At 37.3% G+C, this 19,225-nt stretch overlaps 1 protein-coding gene across 1 annotated transcript in view; it reads right to left on the reverse strand.

The window, feature by feature from the left end:
* The window catches only part of TMEM273 (transmembrane protein 273), a 203,732-nt gene that overhangs the window by 99,862 nt on the left and 84,645 nt on the right, over positions 1 to 19,225 (reverse strand). The window contains exon 3 of the mRNA XM_074233131.1: positions 4,838 to 5,052. The gene's annotated coding sequence lies outside the window, so the exon portion shown is untranslated. The remainder of the gene's footprint in view (positions 1 to 4,837; positions 5,053 to 19,225) is intronic.

Genomic DNA, 19,225 nt, shown 5'->3' on the forward strand with positions numbered 1-19,225 from the left:
CTGCTTGTATTTTCCCCCCATCTGTATTCCCCAGTATTTTGTTTCTGAATATCACCCCCTTTAGTGTGTTTGCCCTCCTATATCACTTCCTCCCTTCTTTCCCCTTTCCCTTTTTCCCTCCCCTTCCTTTTGTTAGTTCCCCTTTTCCCCCCTCCCCCTCCCTTTCTCCATCCCCACTCCCCTTTTCCTCTTTTTTTTAGGTTTATTTTTTTTTGCAAGGCAAATGGGGTTAAGTGGCTTGCCCAAGGCCACACAGCTAGGTAATTATTAAGTGTCAGACTGGATTTGAACACAAGTACTCCTGACTCCAGGGCCGGTGCTCTATCCACTGTGCCACTTATCCACCCCTACCCTTTTCCTCTTTTAATGTTTTTTAAGTTAACTAAGTATGTGTAAGTTGACTTTAAGCCAATTTTGATGAGAGGAAGATTCAGGTATTTCTCATCTCCTCCCTTCTTCCCCTCTATGACCATAGGTATTTTGGACCTCTTAATGTAATGAGGTTTACCCCATTCAATCCCCTCCCTCTTCCCATCTCCTTCCTGTCCCCCTTTTTTTAAGGAGGTAGTGTTTTTAAAAATCATTCTATCTGAGCCATAGAAAATTCTGAGTATCCATCACTTCTAGCTAAGTACATTCTATCTAATAGAGTTAAAATTCTTGAGAGTTATTAGAGTCTTTCTCTCAAGTGGGATTAAAGCCAGTTATATCCCATTGGATAGCAGTCTCATGGATAGGTCATAAATATCCATCACTTTTGGCTAGGTATATTCTCTCTGTTAGAGTTACAATTCTCAAGATTTATGAGAATCTTTTTCCCCATTCTGGGATATAGCCAATTTCAACTTGTTGGATAGCAGTTTTTTTTTTCCTTTTACCACCTCCCCTTTTTTTTTTTACCTTTTCATGTGTCTCTTGAACCTTCTGTTTGATGTCCAGATTTTCTATTTAGCTCTGGTCTTTTCATCAGGAATTTTTGGAATTCTTCCATTTCGTTAAATGTCCATCTTATTCCCTGGAAGAGAAGGCTCAGCTTTATGGGATAGTAGATTCTTGGCTGCATTCCAAGCTCCTTTACTCTTCAAAATATCTTGTTCCAGGCCCTTCAATCCCTTAATGTAGATGCAGCCAGGTCCTGTGTAATCCTTACTGTGGCTCCATGATATTTAAATTGTTTCTTTCTGGATGCTTGCAGGATTTTCTCTTTTATCTGATAGTTCTGGAATTTGGCCACAACATTCCTTGGTGTTTTCATTTTAGGATCTTTTTCTGGAGGGGATCGATGTATTCTTTCGATAACTACTTTGCCCTCAGATTCCATGATATCAAGGCAGTTTTCCATCACTAGATCCTGTAATATTAAGTCCAGGCTTTTTTTCTCTTCAATGTTTTCAGGAAGCCCAATAATTTTCAGGTTGCCCCTTCTTGACCTATTCTCAAGGTCAGTGGTTTTACTGATGAGGTAATTTACATTTTCTTCTATTTCTTCTATTTTTAAATTTTGTTTGACAGGCTCTTGCTGTCTCATGGAGTCATTCATTTCTGCAGACTCCATCCTTTTTTTTTAGGGAGGAGTTTTCTTCATTAACCTTTTGCAATTCCTTTTCCAATTGGTAAATTCTACTTTTCAAAGAGCTTTCCATTTGACCAATTGAGGTTTTGAGAGAATTATTTTCTTTTTGCATTTGCCCAATTGAGGATCTGAGAGATTTATTCTCATTTTGTATTTGTCCAATTGTATTTTCTAAGGATTTGTTTTCTTGTTGCAAGGTATTAATCTTCTCTTGGGTTTCTTTTGCCAAATTTTCCAATTGATTTTTCAACTCCTTCCTTATTTCTTCAAGGGGGTCTTTCTATACTGGAGACCAGATCATATTCTCCTCAAAGGTTCTAGGTCTCTCTGAGTTAGGGTCTTTTCTTTCCAAGAATTTTTCTATGGATCCACCTTTCTGCTGACCCTTCTTCATTTTGCTAAGACCTTCAGTTGGGGAGGGGCTGGTTCACAGGGGCTTGGTATCACTAAAGGCTTTACTCACTGAGTGCAATTTCTCTGTCTGACCAGTAGGAGGTGTTGGTTGCTTTCTCTATAGTGTCTGTGACCTTGATTGAGGCCTTCTCCCTTTGCTTGAAGGGAGGGGTTGGAGCTATTGAATCTTTTTGCCATTCAATCAATGGTGGGCTTTACCCTGGGGTGAGGTCATTTGTCTCCCTATTGTCTGCTGGGATGGTTCTTCTGCTCATACACCTGTGCCTGAGGCAGAAGTAGTCTGAAATCCTTTGTTCTGGGAAGGGGCCTCAGCTGCAATGGAGGCCTGGACTCAGAGTTCCTCAGACCTGAGGAGCCCAGGGATGGTGTTGCAGCTCTCCTGCATGGAAACTCTCCCCCCAGCCCTATTGGCAAACTTCAGAGGGTCAGCGACAACACTAGTGCCTCTGCTCCCTAGTTGACTCAAGCCCCTGCAGTCAAGCCCCACCTCTGATCCAGCTGGTCCATCTCTCAGGCCCTCAGACTCACCAGCTCCAATTCAGGTGCTAATATGGCTAATCTGCCCTCTGCCCTGGACTCACCAGCCCAAACTCACCCAAAGCTGCAGAAGACAAATCCTGAGGTAGATGTGCTTTCTCCTGTCTTTTTCTTTCTGGTTTTTGTGGGTCCGATTTCTGTTAAGAGGTTTGTTTCATATGATAGATGGGGAAAGATCAGGAGACTTTAGAACTGTGCCTGTCTTCTCTCCACCATCTTGGCCAGAAGTCCATAGTATTTTTCTAAAAGCATTCCCTATTACACACAAACCTCATAGCAAACCTTCTAGGAGGCAAAGCTTCTGCAAATTTAAATTGCAATAGCTAATCAGATCTGCATCATAGGTAACTTCCTCAAAGATTCTTCTCCAAAGTTTATACTTCTATTGGCCTTTTTAGAATGACCTCTGCTAGTGAACTGCCCAATAAGGAAGCCATCTAATGTGTGAAACCTATTATCATTCTAGCATTCTTTGTCTTAGTTTCTAGCAAGCCCATTGGAGGAATAAGCTTTGGCTTAAAAAAAAAGCAAGCAAGCAAGCAAAACAAAACAAACAAAAAACATTCTTTCCAAGCTCTCAAGCTCTCAACTTCTAAAATTTAAGTCCTGAAAAGAGGAGTGTTTCTAGAACCACTGCAAACTCAGCATATTGGCCCTACACCTCAGGAATAAAGGGAAAATTATAATGGGAGTAATGGAGAAAGGAGATTTCAAAGAAGGCTGGAATATATGAAGGGAAACTTAAGAGGATAAAGTATATGGTCATAAACTAAGGGACCCATCCTCTCAAGCCCTACCAACTTCACCCCATCCCTATACTACTTATCCATGGCAACTGTCCACATTTTCTTTACAAGGATCAAAGAATACCCTTAAGGGCTAAATTCCACCTACTATCTTGCTTGTTACCTATTCTCACAATATCTCATCCCAGAATCAAGAAATATCATTGACACCTTCTTCTCTCAATCTCTGTGTAATAAAGCTAGGGGAAGGGGAGGAGACAGAATATAGAACAAAATACTTGAGGGATGAACTTCCCCTTCTCTAAAATGACTATATTTAAGTCACAAATGACTCACTGGAAGGCTGACTATTGTACAATCAAGGTGATGATGAGATTTCCTCAAAAGTGAGATTCTGACATATTCCTATAACCCTGGTAAATTCTCTCCCATTCTTGACCTGTCCCACTATTCAGTTCTTACACACTTCCAATTTCAATATCTCTACTTCTTCCCCTGCATTCAGTTACTCCTAGATATAGCATCTAGTTTTGCATTTTATTCTATAGACAACCTCTAGCAAATCATGTTGATTTGCTCTATGCCTCAAAAACTTAATTTTAAAAATGAAATTAATATTCCATATGGATTGCCTAACCCAACATTTTCATTCTACATTAATACCAAGTGATAATTTAAAAATCAATGAACCAGTTTACTTCAAGTTTGACTATTTCCCAGTGGGTTATTGTTTTAAGGTCTAGACCCCAGACATTTCCAATATTCTCCTTTTGCAAAATGAAAATATTTTTCCACTCACCCTTAGATATCTCTCTCTTTTAGAGTGTTTCCTTCCTTCCTACTTGGGGAATATCACAATTTTGTAGCCTAATCTAAAATGTATCATTGCATGGCTGACTACAGAGTACTAACAGAGAAACCTGATTTTCCATATCATCCAGGCCAGAACTAAAAACAAGATAAGGCAATCAGGGCTTTGCCCCAGGGTGCAGCTTTTATATGGTTCTGAGATTAGAGGACTTTGAGAGTACTTGTCCTGCAGCAGCATAGAAATAACTGGGTTTAACAATCCCATGAAAAATAATAATTAGTTAAAATAGGAAACTACCAAAAGATATGGGGAGGGGATGCCCCAGGCATGAATTATAGTATTTTCTGGTTATCAAAATTACTAGTTATCTTTTTTAATCCAGTTGCCCTACTCAAAACTGAAATAACACAGACAGGATTAGATTGGTGTTTACTGGTAAAGCTGGCATAAGTCCTTGCATCCCTAGGATGGGTATTTCTGAAATGGGAAAAAGACATCCACTTGGCAGGCTAGTGTCTAACTAATCTGTGCCCAATTAGCTGAAGGTTTCCTAAAGGTTGGGGGATTTTGCAACAGCTCCTCTCTTCCACTTAACGAGGAGATATTGCTGTGTCACATGGAGTTTCTTGATTCTTTGAGAGCAGTGACTGGCGCCATAGAACCAGGCTATTTTCAGAGTACACTGAGCAGCTCAAACCTCAAGACAGCCTTTGTGTCTCCTATTTAAAAAACCAGATAAATTATGTCTGCTTTTACCTTTGATATAGCTGCTTCCACAGGGCAGGAGCAACCGGTACAGCAGCTTGTTGTGCTACTTGGGGGCATGAAACATCCCAAGAGGTGATAGGAACTCAGGGTTTTCCTTGGCATCCACTGGAGATAGAGCTGGCATGTTCCATGAGTGGAAATGAATAAGATTCTATCTTCTTGTATAGGAACCTCCAGAGTCAATTGAGATTAGAGGTGAATTTCTATACAAAAAGAACAAGTAAAAAAAAATTCACATGATTCAAGATCAGTCACAACTGAAGGGTATCTTATTTACAAAAATGGTCATGTATATATGAATAACTGGTCTTTACTGTTATTACTGCTCTTAGCTGACATCTAGTACTTTAAATACCTTATCTCATTGGATGTTTTTAAAACTACCCTGTGAGGTTAATGTTATTGTTATCTCTAAGAGGATAAAATATATGGGCATAAACTAAGGGACCCATCTTCTCAAGACCTACCAGCTTTACACCATCCCTATACTACTTATCCATGGCAACTGTCCCCATTCTCTTGACAAGGATCAAAGAATACCTCTACAGGCTAAGTTCTGCCTACTGTCTTGCATGTTACCTATTCTCACAATATCTCATCTCAGAATCAAGAGATATCATTGACACCTTCTCCTCCCAATCTCTATGTATTTGAGGTAGAATTTGAACAAAGGTCTTCTAAATTCCAATTCTAATGTTATTCACAGTCATTCTATTAGATTGGACAGGTCGCCCCAGAATTCATAGATCAAAGGGGGAAAGAGGAGTTCATCTTTATTGTTATATTTCTAGTTGAGTAGAGGAAGGAAGGAGTTGGGGAGCAGGGTAAGAGAGGTACTCCAAATTCTAGAGCATTCCTTTCTGACATGAAATAGGGGAAGGCTGTAGATACTGTGTCACAGAATATATATCCTAAAGGTGTGTCTAGAGGTTGGTGTCTGGACCTCAGGAGTCCTGAGGCTAATGCAATCTTAATCCTCCTTTCGTGGTCCTACTTCTGACTTCAGTCTTCACAACTATGCCTCAACTGCCTTCTCCCCCTGGAATAATCACTTCCTTCTTCTCTCTCATCTTTCTTAGCCTGGAAGATTTCTCAAACCTAGCAACCTTAACCTGTGAGGAGCCCTTTGAGGTGTTCTTCCTGAAGTCTCAATTTTGAAGAAGTGACCAGGTCAGTCATTCTCTATTTCTTTTCCAAACCTATTCCTGATTCTTAAGACTTCTTGCCTGGGTGCAGGTTCTTTCTTCTTTCCAACCCCTACTTTTTAACTCCTTCTAGCTTCCCCTATTAGAAGGTAAGCTCCTTGATGGCAGGAATTGTCTTTACTTTTCATTTGTGTTTACATTGCCAGCATTTAGCTAGGCCTGGACCACAGAAGCATTGAATATAAATTTGTTGACTTCTTTCTCATCTTGTCTCTTCTCTTTTACTTTTCTCATTTCCTCTCTCATTCCTCAAGGCCCATACCTCAGTCCTTTGAGTTCCTCTTTCATACCAGCTCCCTCAGCTATTTTGATCTTCTTTGTTTCTCCTTAGCCTCCTCAGCCAGCTTAGTTTCTGCAGTTTCCTCATTTCCTCTCAGAGATAAAAGTTAGCAAAGGTAGAAGTAAAACAGTCTCTACTGTCTATATCAAATATCCCATTTTTCCAACAAAGCTAGCTTCTAAATGTTGATTGGTGATTGGGGAGACCTGTGTAACCAATAATGTAGGAGAAAGACTGTGCTTTGGCAACAGTTATTGTTTCTAACTGCTAGCATACAGTGTTTTAGCTATATTAGGATGTAGCTAAAATTGACATGGCATTTGACATGTACAAAGTTGCTCTCCGCATTACAGCCTTGTGGGATGGGTGCTGAAAGGAAAGTTTCTCTATTTTACATGTAGATAAATTGACTGTGACTTGCCACCTGCAGTTAGTATACGTAGCCTACATACGTTAGTAGATGTAGTATGTGCATGCGCACACACACACACACACACACACACACACACACACATCTTGTTGTGGCTTAGTCTTTAAATCCAATCACAATTTGTTATTTTGTATACCTTGGTGAAATATGCTCCAAGTTTCAAAAAAACTAACTTATAGGGAGAACGAACACATAATTTGGTTACAATCTCTAGTTGAAGCAGAACTACTTTGTGGGATTTTCTTTTTCTTCATTCATTGGTTAATTCATTCAACAACTGCTTCATTTATACAAACTAACTAACCCTAGTGCTTGTTGAATTGGTTGGATTATTGACTCAATTTCCCCCTTTCTATTGATATAGTGGTCCTCTCTCCTTCTGGACTCAGGATAATTGCTATCACTTTCACCTAATCATTGAATACCTGAAGCCCCATATAGGGTAAATTTCTTGCTAAACCATACAAGAGACAAACTTGATACCAAATGCATTCTAGCAAAATCTGAAGCAGCATAATTAACAAGAAAGTAAATCAACAAGTAAAATATTATCTTATGCACACACCCAAAGGGAAGACATCTCATTTCCAGAAGACATAATATAATTATTCTGTAACCTTTCTGAGTCCTCTATATAGGTAGAAGACACAGAATCTTCTGTATATAAACTCCTTGCTTTTAGGGTTGATTTAATTTATTGTACTTGCATCTTTAACACTTAGTTTTTAACAAATATTGTTGATCGGTCTGTTGAACTATGGCCCCAGGAATGAACATATCAACAGGTTTGATGTTAACTGTTTCTTATTGTGAGATACTGGAAAGAGTACAGAACTTGATGCCAGTGACCTGAGTTTGAACCCCAGTCCACCACTAGTTAACTACAGAACCTTGGACAAGTCTTTACACCTCTCTGTACCTCAGCTTCCTCATGTATAAAAGTAAGGGAAAATGGATTAATTGACTTTAAGGTCCCTTCTCACCTCAGCCCTGAAGTATCATTGACCAACGACGACCACTTTGTCTGGAAACTAGTGGTACCACCCCACAGCTTCATTCTGCCCCAACCATAGCTCTGCAGCTTGCTCCCTCACGTCCACTTGCTCCTGGCCCCTGCCTGCTTTGTAAACCTACCATCTTGTAACACATTCTCCAGTGGTCAGAGCCCTCATCTGGATATACTAACATACCAGTGTTCTGGGAAACAGATAGGAGAATCTCTTTTGATAAGTCATGATCTTTCATCCTCAAACACTGCAAGAAATGAAGTCTCAAGGAGACACAAACTGCATGGGACAAGTAAGTGGCACTGAGGATAGAGTGCTGAATATTGAGCTAGGAAAATGTGAGTTTAAATCTTAATTCAAATACTGTGTGTTCCTGAAAAAAAATCACAATCTTTGTTTCAGTTTCTCATCTGTAAAACAAAAATAACACTAACAATAATAATAATAATAATAAATATAAAGATATAATAATTTAAGTGTATATGATACAAAATATTTTAAATATTAATAATATAATAATATTATTCCAGGCATATTTTGGGGTAATTTGAGATATTTGTTAAGTGCTTTGCAAATTTAAAGCTTTATATCAATGTTAGTATTGTCATTATCATTATATGCATGTGTCAACAGGCAGTACATACATTTCTGCACTTTAGAATACCTGGCTTAGATCCTAAGAATAGTCAGTAGTAAATATGACTAGTCAGTATATGCTATATCCCTTAGAACTGTAGAGAAAACTTTATTATGACAAATCACTCCAGTTATTGCATGTAATTGAAAAAAATAAAATAACATTAAAAAAAGAACTAATGAGTTTCCATTAAAGATCTTCTGTATGTTGTTTTTGAGTCATTTTTCAGTCATATCTGACTTTTGGTGATCCCATTTAGGGTTTTCTTAGCAAAAATACTAGGGCAAATATATGGTCAGCATCATAAAAATCTTTATTCTTATAGATGATCAAGGGTTTAGCAATGAACAGTAAGCAGTACAGTCACCCAATGGCTGACTTAATATGGAAATTTTTTCTTGTTATTTTTTCCTCTCCTTTCCTCCAACATTTCCCCTATCCATTGAAAAGGCAAGCAATTTTGCAACAACAAAGCTAAGAAAAATGAAAAAATATTGTGCTTCAAATTGCACTCAAAGTTCATCAGCTTTCTAATCTGAAAGTCCTAGTGGCCAGATGAAGTCTAGTTTGATTTGAGGAATAAAAGGTTTTTCTGCTTTAGGTCTAACTCTAATACCCTATGAAGGAAATCCTGAATTCTGAAAAATTGTACAAAGTCCATGCCATTTGGAGCTTGGTTAAAGGGGCTGTAATTGTTTAGCTTGAAGAAGAGAGGAGGCTCATGCTAGTTACCTTAAAATAACTTTACTTGAAAGACTTCTATAGAAGGAGGGTTAGTTCTGTTTGGCCCCAGAGAGTAGAATTGAGAGCAGTGGTTAGGAGCTGCTGCAAAAAGGCAAATTCGGATTGCATAGAAGGAAAAACTTTCTGACATTTGAAGCACAAAAAGTGGATTAGGCTTCTGCAAGAACTAATGGGTTTCCAAATATTCAAAACATACAGCAGCTCTTTTTGAAGTGTCAAAAAGTTAGAAATTGAGGGGATTCCAATTAATTGGGAATTGGCTGGACAAATTGTAGTCTATGAATGTGATGGAATACTATTGTTCCATAAGAAATCATGAGTGGTCAGAACAGAAAAATCTGGAAAGACTTATATGATCTGATGCTGAGTGAAGTAGGCAGAACCAGGAAAACATTGCATACATTAACAGCAACAATTATAGACATAGCTCTTCTCAGTAATATAGTGATCAAAGACAATTCTTATTTTGTGATAGAAAATACCATCCACATCCAGAGAAAGAACAATGGAGTCTGAATGAAGATCAAAGCATACTATTTTCACTTTTTCAATGTTTTTATGCTTTTTTTGCTTTCTCATTTTTTTATTTTGTTTTAATTTTTCTTTTGCAACATGACTAAGATAAATATGCTAAACATTTATATCTATCAGCTTACCTTCTGTCATGGGGAGGGAAGGGAGAGAGGTAGAAAAAGGTGGAACTCAAACTCTTAAAAATGAATGTTGAAAACTATCTTCACATGTAATTGGGGAAAAAATAAAGCAAAAAACTAATAGTTTTCCACTGGAAACATATTTATGTTGCTGTTGAGTCATTTTTCAGTCATATCTGACTCTTGGTGACCCTATTTGGATGGGGGTTTTTTGACAAAAATATTGGAATAGTTTCCCATTTCCTTCTCCAGTTCATTTTACAGATGAGCAAAATGAGAGAAACAGGGTTAAATTATTTGCCCAGGGTCACACAACTAGTAAATATCTAAAGTCAGATTTCAATTCAGGGAAATAACTTCCTGATTTCAAGCCCAGTAAGTCACCTAGCTGCCTAAATCCTTATATGTAGTTTCTTAATTAACAGATACTATTTAATGGGAATCTAATTTATTGCCTTTAAAAAAGGGATCCTTATACTCAAAAATAGTTGGAAACCATGCATCTAATCTAATGCTCTAATTTTATAGATCAAGAAACCCAAATTCTGGAAAAGTTAAGTGGCTTACCTAAGGTTACATAGCTAATTTGACTCTCAGTCTAAGGGCTCTTTCCACTAAAACATGAGTAGAAATGATTCTAGGAATTCAGAATTAGAAATGACCTCAAACTTTAGAGAATCATGGAAAGACTTGCATGAACTGATGCTGAGTGGAATGAGCAGAACCAAGAGAACATTGTGCACATTAACCACAACACTGTAATGGTCAACTATGATGAATGCAGCTCCTCTCAGCAGTTCAGAGATCAGGGATAATCCTGAGAGATGTGTTATGGAAAATGACATCCACACCCAGAATTAAAAAAACAACTATGGAGTCTAAATGCAGAGCAAAGCATACTATATACATTTTTTGAAACTTCTTTTATATTTTTCTTTTCTTTCTCATGTTTTTCCCCTTAGTTATTTCTCATGACTAATATGTAAATGTGATAAACATTTGAATGCACATTACAACTTTTACCAGACTGTTGGATGCTTTGGGGAGGGGGAATGAAAGGAAGGGTAGTAGAAAAATGTGGAACTCATAAATTTGCAAATGGATGAATTTTGGAAAAACCACCATTGCAGTAATTGTAAAAATAAAATTACAATTGAAAAAAGTGATCTCAATGGCTGAAGAAGGGAAGAGGGTTAAAATAAGCATTTGTGATAAAACTCCTATTCTTCTCCAGGCCCTATGCTAAGCAGATTACAAAACATCTCATTTGATCCTCACAATAATCCTGGGACATAGGTGCTATTATTATCACTATTTTACAGTTGAGAAAACTGAAACATACAAAGGCTAAGTGACTTGGCCAAGGTCATATAGTTAACAGTAAATTTTTTGGGATCAGGTTTGAATTCAGGTTTTTCTGACTCCAGATCCAGCTCTCTAAAAACTGCACTCCCTGAACAAGAATCCTCCCCTATAACAAATGCAGCAAGTGGTCCTTCAACCTTAGTTTGAAGATACCTCCAGAAGGGGGAACCTACACCTCCCCAGGCAATCCCATTCCACTATGAGCTAACTAAATCATTGGAAAAACTGTTCCTTACATAGAGTCTAAATGTCCAGTACTCTTAATTCTATCCTTGAGGACCAAGCAAAGCAAGTCTAATCCTCCTTCCATATTGGAGTAAATAGGCACAGACTCCTGGCTGAGAAGCTGAAGAAAATAACACTGAAACAAGTTAGCTCATGGGAGAATATGATAAATTGCTAGCATAAATAGAAGAAAGAAAGGAAAACCTTTGAGGGGAAGTCATCCAAAAGGTCAACTGGATCTAACAATGAGACACTGTCTGATAAAACTATGAACTGGTTAAGGATCATATTAGAGAGGAATTATAATATGCATGAGTGTGCATGAAACTATATCTATAATATTGTGTGCATATAAACATTAAAATCATTATACTCAGGATTATGGCATAATGTCATTTATAATCTACATCCTTTCTTTTTTTATATTTTCCATAAATAGATGTCATATAACCCAATAAATCATTTGCTCACATAGGAGCATATTTTTTGATGTTTTTACTTTTAACATTTATTCTTATCATTTTTGGGGGGTTTTTTTAGGTTTTTGCAAGGCAAATGAGGTTAAGTGGCTTTCCCAAGGCCACACAGCTAGGTAATTATTAAGTGTCTGGAGACTGGATTTGAACCCAGGTATTCCTGACTCCAGGGCTGGTGCTTTATCCACTGCACCACCTAGCCGCCCCCTCTTATTATATTTTTAACTTTTTTAGCTGAAAATATCTGACTTCAGTCAGAAAATAGTTGATATAAATTAAAAATTGCCAGTAAAATGATAAACAAATGGTGATGATAAATAACAATGGGTCATGTGTAGGAGTTATTTAAAGAAGAGCTATACAGGTCAACCTAAGGGCTAATCACTTTTATTAAAAAATCAGAATAGGAAACTAATGATTCCCAAAGGAAATTTCATGAGAAATTTAAGGCAGAGTTGAGATTTGGGATTAGGATATATAATCCAAACATTCCTTATCCTACTTCCTAAAATATGGCCAAATGAAGCATATGGTCCCCAGACAGCCTGCAGAAAATAGAGGTATCCACCCTTCAGTTCTTGGCTAGAGCTGGGTTTAGCCAATCTGGAAAATGGAATGTGCTTCATTAATTCTATCTCTCACTGATGTTTTAACAGTACAAACTAGCAAAATTTAAGATGCAAAATCTTAAAGCCAAAAGCCCAGATGGAAGAGATCAACATCATATTGATCTGTCCTTTTTGGGCAGCTTCCCAATCTTTTCAATCATTTGATTTCAGCTTCTCATGGGGTTTCTCTGGAGTTCTTTCTTAAAGTGCATCAATCAACCCTTTCCACAATTCATCCACAAATATATCTTAGTTTTATAATACTTTAAGAATCTGGAAGGAAGGATTTGGGGCCATTAGGTGGCACAATGAGTTGGGTGCTGGGCCCAGAATTAGAAAGACTCATCTTCATGAGTTCAAATCCTGTTCTTGAACAAATCAATTAACCTTGTTTGCCTCAGTTTCTTCATCTGTAAAATTATCTAAAGAAGGAAATGTCAAACCACTCCAGTACCTTTGCCAAGGAAACCTTATATGGGGTCATGAAGAATCAGACAAACTGAAAAATGACTGAGCAACAAAAGAATCTGTAATTCCATCTGCTTCAGTAACCCTTAAATTGAGTCAGATTCCATCAGCTTCACACCTTTGAAGACTGACCTCAGGATTTGCCCTGGCCAAAAAAAAAAGTGCACCACCTGGTGTTCAGTGTCCTCGTGGTACCAAGCCTCTTTAGACTTTAGGCCCATTCTTAGAAGAAGAACACACAGTCCACTCAAAGTGTTTTTGTTTTGGCAGAGCATGCAAGAACTTTTCCTCCATGGGCATTGACTTTGAGAACCCAAGTCCCCTCTGTATCATAGTGAGGCATCAAAGGAGAGATTAGCATCATATAACAAGTTTTCTGTTTTCCTTCCAATACCTACTCTACACAACCCATCAATCATTTCCAATTAGTTGCTAGTGAAATATGATACAAAGACAAGGAAACAATGAAAGGAAAAAATTGAATAGAATAAAATGTTGATATTTTGAGCATCTAGGCAAAGTTAAATATTAAATTATTAGTCAGTTGGGGAATGATTGAACAAATTGCAGTTTATGATTATGATTTGGAATACTGTTATGCTATAAAAAATGATTAGGAAGATGCTTCCAGAAAAAACTTGAAAGAATTACATGAACTGATACAAACTAAAGGAAGCAGAACCAGGAGACCATTGTACACAGTAACAATAATATTGTATGAAAATAAACTATCAATTTCTTAGTTATTGTCCACAATACAAGAATTCAAGGCAATTTAGAATTAATTTGGAAGAACTGATGATAATCAAAGCATACTATTATTTTACAGGCTTCATGTTTTTAGATTTTGATGTCTGTGTTTTCTTTCATAACATAACTGATATGGAAATATGTTTTATATAACTGCTCATGTATACATTATCCCAAATTGCTTGCTTCCTTGATGATGGGGAAGTGATGGGAGAGAATTTGTAACTCAAAAAAAATTTTTTTTAAAAAACAAGAGTTAAAAATTGCGTTTGCATGTAATTAGGAAAAAGTAAAATATTAAAATCCAAAAAATCAGTTCTTAGGGGGAAATAATTTGCATGTCTTAATAATTATTTGATTATCAATGCTACTGATTTCTCCCTTCACAAAATATTTGGCTATGTAAAGACAAAATCACACGGGAACACCAAGTTGTTGGGATCCTATTACTGAGTGTAATGTAAGCTTCAGAATACAGAAAATATGTAGCCAGATCTGAGGGTTGAAAAAGCCACTAGTGAGCTCAGTATCACTGAGGATTAACCCCCCAAGGCTAACTTGTTGACTTCACAGAATTGACACGTTTGTTGATGTACTTGTTTCTGTTTTGACCACAGATAACCATTTTTCTTACCACAGAGTTTGGCACTAACTAAATGCTTTTTCATTCACTATTTAAAGTTATGAGGAAAAGAAGATGGCTTCATGAGACCTAATCAAAGTGAATGTCTTATTTTCAAACAGCTTTCTATATGTCATGTTGAAGAATTTGCCTTCCTTAATTTGAGAAATTAACTAAACTCTTTTTGCACATTATTATTGGTACACCTGAGGACATTTATTTGGAACATCCCCTTTAGGGCTATTTATGTAACTCCCCCTCACAATAAGTGGTCAGATTCTTGGAGGGTGACTATCACTCAGGAGCTCCCAAGTTTCCTCTCCAGAGATTACTGGCCAGATTTAATTAACTTTTAGAAAGGGCATATAAACATCATTATAGTATGGATAGTTGTTACAGAAACATCCCCCTCCTCCTCCCATAACTGCAACACACCCTTTTCTTGCATATATATAGATCCCTGGGGAAAGTGGGCTCCAACTTTGAGTCTACGTGACCAGAAGGCAGCCTCACAGATTATTATATATTTTCTATGTGATATTTTATGCTTTCATAAAATGACACAAAGCCCTCCTTAAGATTCTTTCAAATTGATTAAGGACATGGTTGCATCAAGTTAACTTCTTACAGGGTGATTCATTTATTTGAGATGCCTGGGCTTTCTGTAATTGGTGCAAAGGAAAAACACTGGAATAGAAATCAGAAGAGTTAGGCTCAAAGGCAACTTCTATCATAACTTCTAGGAGGTTCAGTTTCCCCAGCTGTAAAATTGTCCTGTCCTCCTTGTGTAGGGTTATTATGAGAAATAAACAAGATTAAATGAAATCAAAGTGCTATGTCAATATTCTTTGTAAACCATAAAATATTACATAGGGTCTTTTTAGTATTCTTTAAATCTTACTTTAGATATCCTAATTAGAAATAGGGATTAACTTCATAGGGTTTCAAGCCTAAGAGCAAAATAATACTTGTTCAAAAAGGGGAATCCATGAAGCATTTTGTAATAGACCCATCCACATTTAGAGAGAGGAAAAATAAGCTCAAATCTGTTGACTACATATTTGTCATTATCCTGAAGCAAGGGTCAAATTCCCTTAATGAGGCAGGAGTCATGGAATGTTTCCTATGCTGGCTTGCATGCACCATGGGGAAAATATCCCTGACTGCCCCACTATGTCATTTTTGCTTTCTGAGAGTACCAACTGGATCTTAAAATAGCTCATAAGCATAGGATAATAACTTGAAAGGTTCAAAGTCAAATTCTAAACAAAACTGAGTGACAGTAAACCCATACTACGTACCAACAGCTGGACAGAGATATACTTGGGGACATGGAGCTGAGATGAACCCCAGGGCTCTAGGGGAAAAAAGGAGAGAACAAAAGTGCTTTCTGATGAATTATCTCCTGTGTATCCTGGGTATAGACATGCTGTTATGATTATAATCATCAGATTCTCTCTCTCTCTCTCTCTCTCTCTCTCTCTCTCTCTCTCTCTCTCTCTCTCTCTCCCAGGCAAAGCTACTATGCTTGCTTGGAAAGTGCCCAAAGAAGGGAGTGGGCATTTCCCAGGAGAATAAAGAATAGTTAGGGGCAACATTTTACTTCCTATTTATGTAGAGAGCTTATAAAGTAAAAAGTGAGTGAATGCAGGTGGTGAGAACAGGTTACTATAGGTTGGATGATGGCATTTTGGTACAGAAAGCCAATGTACTGGCTGCTGTAAAGGACCTTAAAAGAGACTTAGTTTAGCCCATTATTTAATGTATAAATTCCCTCTGTACCATCTCTGAAAAGTAGCCATGAATTTCCTGCTTGAACACTTCTAAAAAAAGTAACCTCCATATCTGACGTTGCTGGGCAGTGCTAAATGATAGAAACTTTTGTTTTACTGTATTGAGACAAACAAGCAGAGACTTCCATCCAGGAAGTTTCCAGGAGTTACAGAATATCCTTTAAACAATTAAAGATAACTATCATCAAGTCTTTTATGTTCAAGTATTCATGGGCTCATAGATTCATGAGATTTGAGTATAGAGAAGAACTTCATCCCATCCAAACTCTTCTATATCCAAACAAGGAAACTGGGGTCTTGAAAAGGAAAGAGACATGAAAAAAAATCAAACAAATTAGAAAGGGACCCCTGTCTTTAACTTCAGTACCCTTTCCATGTATCAATAGGTCAGATGAGGGAAATGCAACAAATTATTTGAATTATTTTAGAATGTCATGTCCAATTTGAGACCTCATTTGGTGTTTTCTTGGCAAAGATACTAGAGTGGTTTGTCATTTCCTTCTCTGGCTCACTTTACAGATGAGTAAACTGAGGAAAATAGGTGATTTGCTTAGATTTACTAGTGTCTATGGTGAAATTTGAACTCATGAAGATGATTCTTCCTGATTCCAAGTGTAGTGTACTATCTAGCTGCCCACTAGATTTTGGAAAGTTAAACCTTTTAAATGGTTTCTGATATAAAAAAGATGGGAGCTTTGGTGGGGACAGGGAGGAGAAAGTGACTACTCTAATTTGAATTGTGATAAAAGAAATGAAAAAAGGAAAAAAAAATCTGAGGTATTCTCTAGATATTATGAGAATAAATTTAAAAGGAATAAGAAAAAGAAAGATGGGGTACTATTGTCCTTCAAGCATTTCTTATATGACATGATTTTAAATCCTATCATCCTACTGTTTCATTCAGAGCAAAAGAAGTCCAGATATGGTCTGACCAATGAACTATGGAGTGGGGCTATTATCTCCTTGGTTGAAAGGTATTCTCTCTTTTGCTCTTGCCCTCTCTTCTTTAAAGGTACAATTCAACTACTATTTTTTGCATAATGCCTTTCTTGATTCTTCTACATGTGGGACACTGTTCTCAAATCTTATTTAAATACTAGGTCTATGTGTGTATGTATGTATATATGCTTATATGTACATAAATATATTTATATACATATAATTGCATTATATGTAAGTATTTAATTTATATTTGTTCTTTATAGTTTACATATGTTTATGTCTCCCATTAGCATATAAATTCATTCACTAGGAATGGGGACAGTTTATTATTTAGACTTATATCCCCAGGTCCTAGCAGACAGTAGGCACTTAATACTTGCAGAATTATTGCTTTTGTTCTGCATACACCATTTCCATCCATAAATATTTTTGTCAATGACATTTATGTATAAATATCACATCATCATTTACTTCCAATCAACTAAAACTTCAAGTCTATAAACTCTCAGAAAATCATGGTCATGTATTTATATTATTATAAACCAGGTGAATCTATTTGATCCTAAATCAAAGTTCTATCCCTATGTTGTGGTGAACCTGAGAAGCACAAGAGGAAAATCCTTCCTGCTTTGTTCTGAAAATAGACCCCAGCTATGAGGTAGAAGAAGCAAAGAAGAGAAAGGAAGCTTGGTGAAAAGAGGTCAACTGCCTTGCCGCCATTGCACCATTGAGTAAGCCAATTCCTCCCTTTCTTCAATCCAGCCACAGATGCCTCCCAAGTGAGAACAGATTAGCCATTTAGATCAAACAGTGCAAGGAGCCAGGCATGCCCACAGTGACCCCAACAACACTATATTAAGATCGGCAGGCTGTCAGCCAGAGAGGGTGTGCCCAGGACAACTCAGATGCAATTTAAGTCTCCATTCTGTGCTCCTTTTCCCGAGGGATCAATCTTTACTAGGAGGGTAGGGAAAGGAGGAGCAAAAGGGTATATATCCCTCCTCCTAACATGCCTTTCCTTACTTCCCTTCAAAGGCAGGTGTTTCCCATTATAACCATTGAAGTTTAAGGACCTTTCTCCCTTTTAATTAAGAGAGATCTCAATTTCCCATTGTGCCTCAGGTTTTTTAGCTGTAAATAAAGATTGTGTTAAATATTGTTTTTGAAAATTGATGGTTTCTAGTATTTTAAGTACTAAGTATATGATACCACTATTTTTTTGGAGCTAATTTCCCTACAGGGAGGTACAGGGAAGCATGTATGCTAAATTTTTACTTCAATCCGGTGTCTGTGAAAGGGACATGAGAAGGGGTGGCTAGGTGGCATAGTGGATAAAGCACCAGCCTAGGAGTCAGGAGTACCTGGGTTCAAATCCAGTCTGACACTTAATAAGTACCTAGCTGTGTGGCCTTGGGGAAGCCACTTAACCCCATTTGCCTTGCAAAAACCTTAAAAAAAAGGGACATGAGAAAAAGAACAATGGATTAGGAATCTCAACCCCATTGCCTAAGTTTCATGCAACCAAACATACCAATAAACCAATGAACAAATTTCTTAATCTTTCTTGGCTTTAGTTTCTTCACCCATAAATTGGAGAGAGTGTGTTAGATTATCTTTAAATTCTCTTCTAATTCTAAATCCTGTAAACTGAGCAGCTGTGTGCTGAGGACAAGCAATTACAATGACCTCACCAGGAAACAGCTGTGCTGGCACATCTGGAGTCAAGGTCAGCTATACTTGAAAATGATTGGGTAAGCACCTAAGGACCTTCTCACCTAAAGTCCCTCTCCACAGGTCTGTAGTAGAGTCTAAAACTCCCACCCCCCATTTTAAAGTCATTCCCCTCCACTTGCACATACAGCCAATATAACTAGTAAGAGTCTTATCTCCCAACTAAAGTATTAGCCCTTGAAAAGAAAGGATTGTCTTATACTTCTTTGTAGCCTTCAAATTCCAAGCATAGTTGTGGATATGTAATAGGTATCCATTACATTACAATCAAAACCAGACTTGATTTGAAAGCAGGACTTTTTCCTAGGGACTCAAATTTAGCTGGGGTTGTCTATCTTTGCAATCTAGAAACTAGAACCATCAGAGCCTAGTACTTCTTTATCAATAATCATTAAAGATATGGAACTACCATATATGATTGCACTGCAATTGAATTGAGT

Source organism: Macrotis lagotis, chromosome 4 (assembly GCF_037893015.1).
Source record: "Macrotis lagotis isolate mMagLag1 chromosome 4, bilby.v1.9.chrom.fasta, whole genome shotgun sequence".
NCBI lineage: Eukaryota > Metazoa > Chordata > Mammalia > Peramelemorphia > Peramelidae > Macrotis > Macrotis lagotis.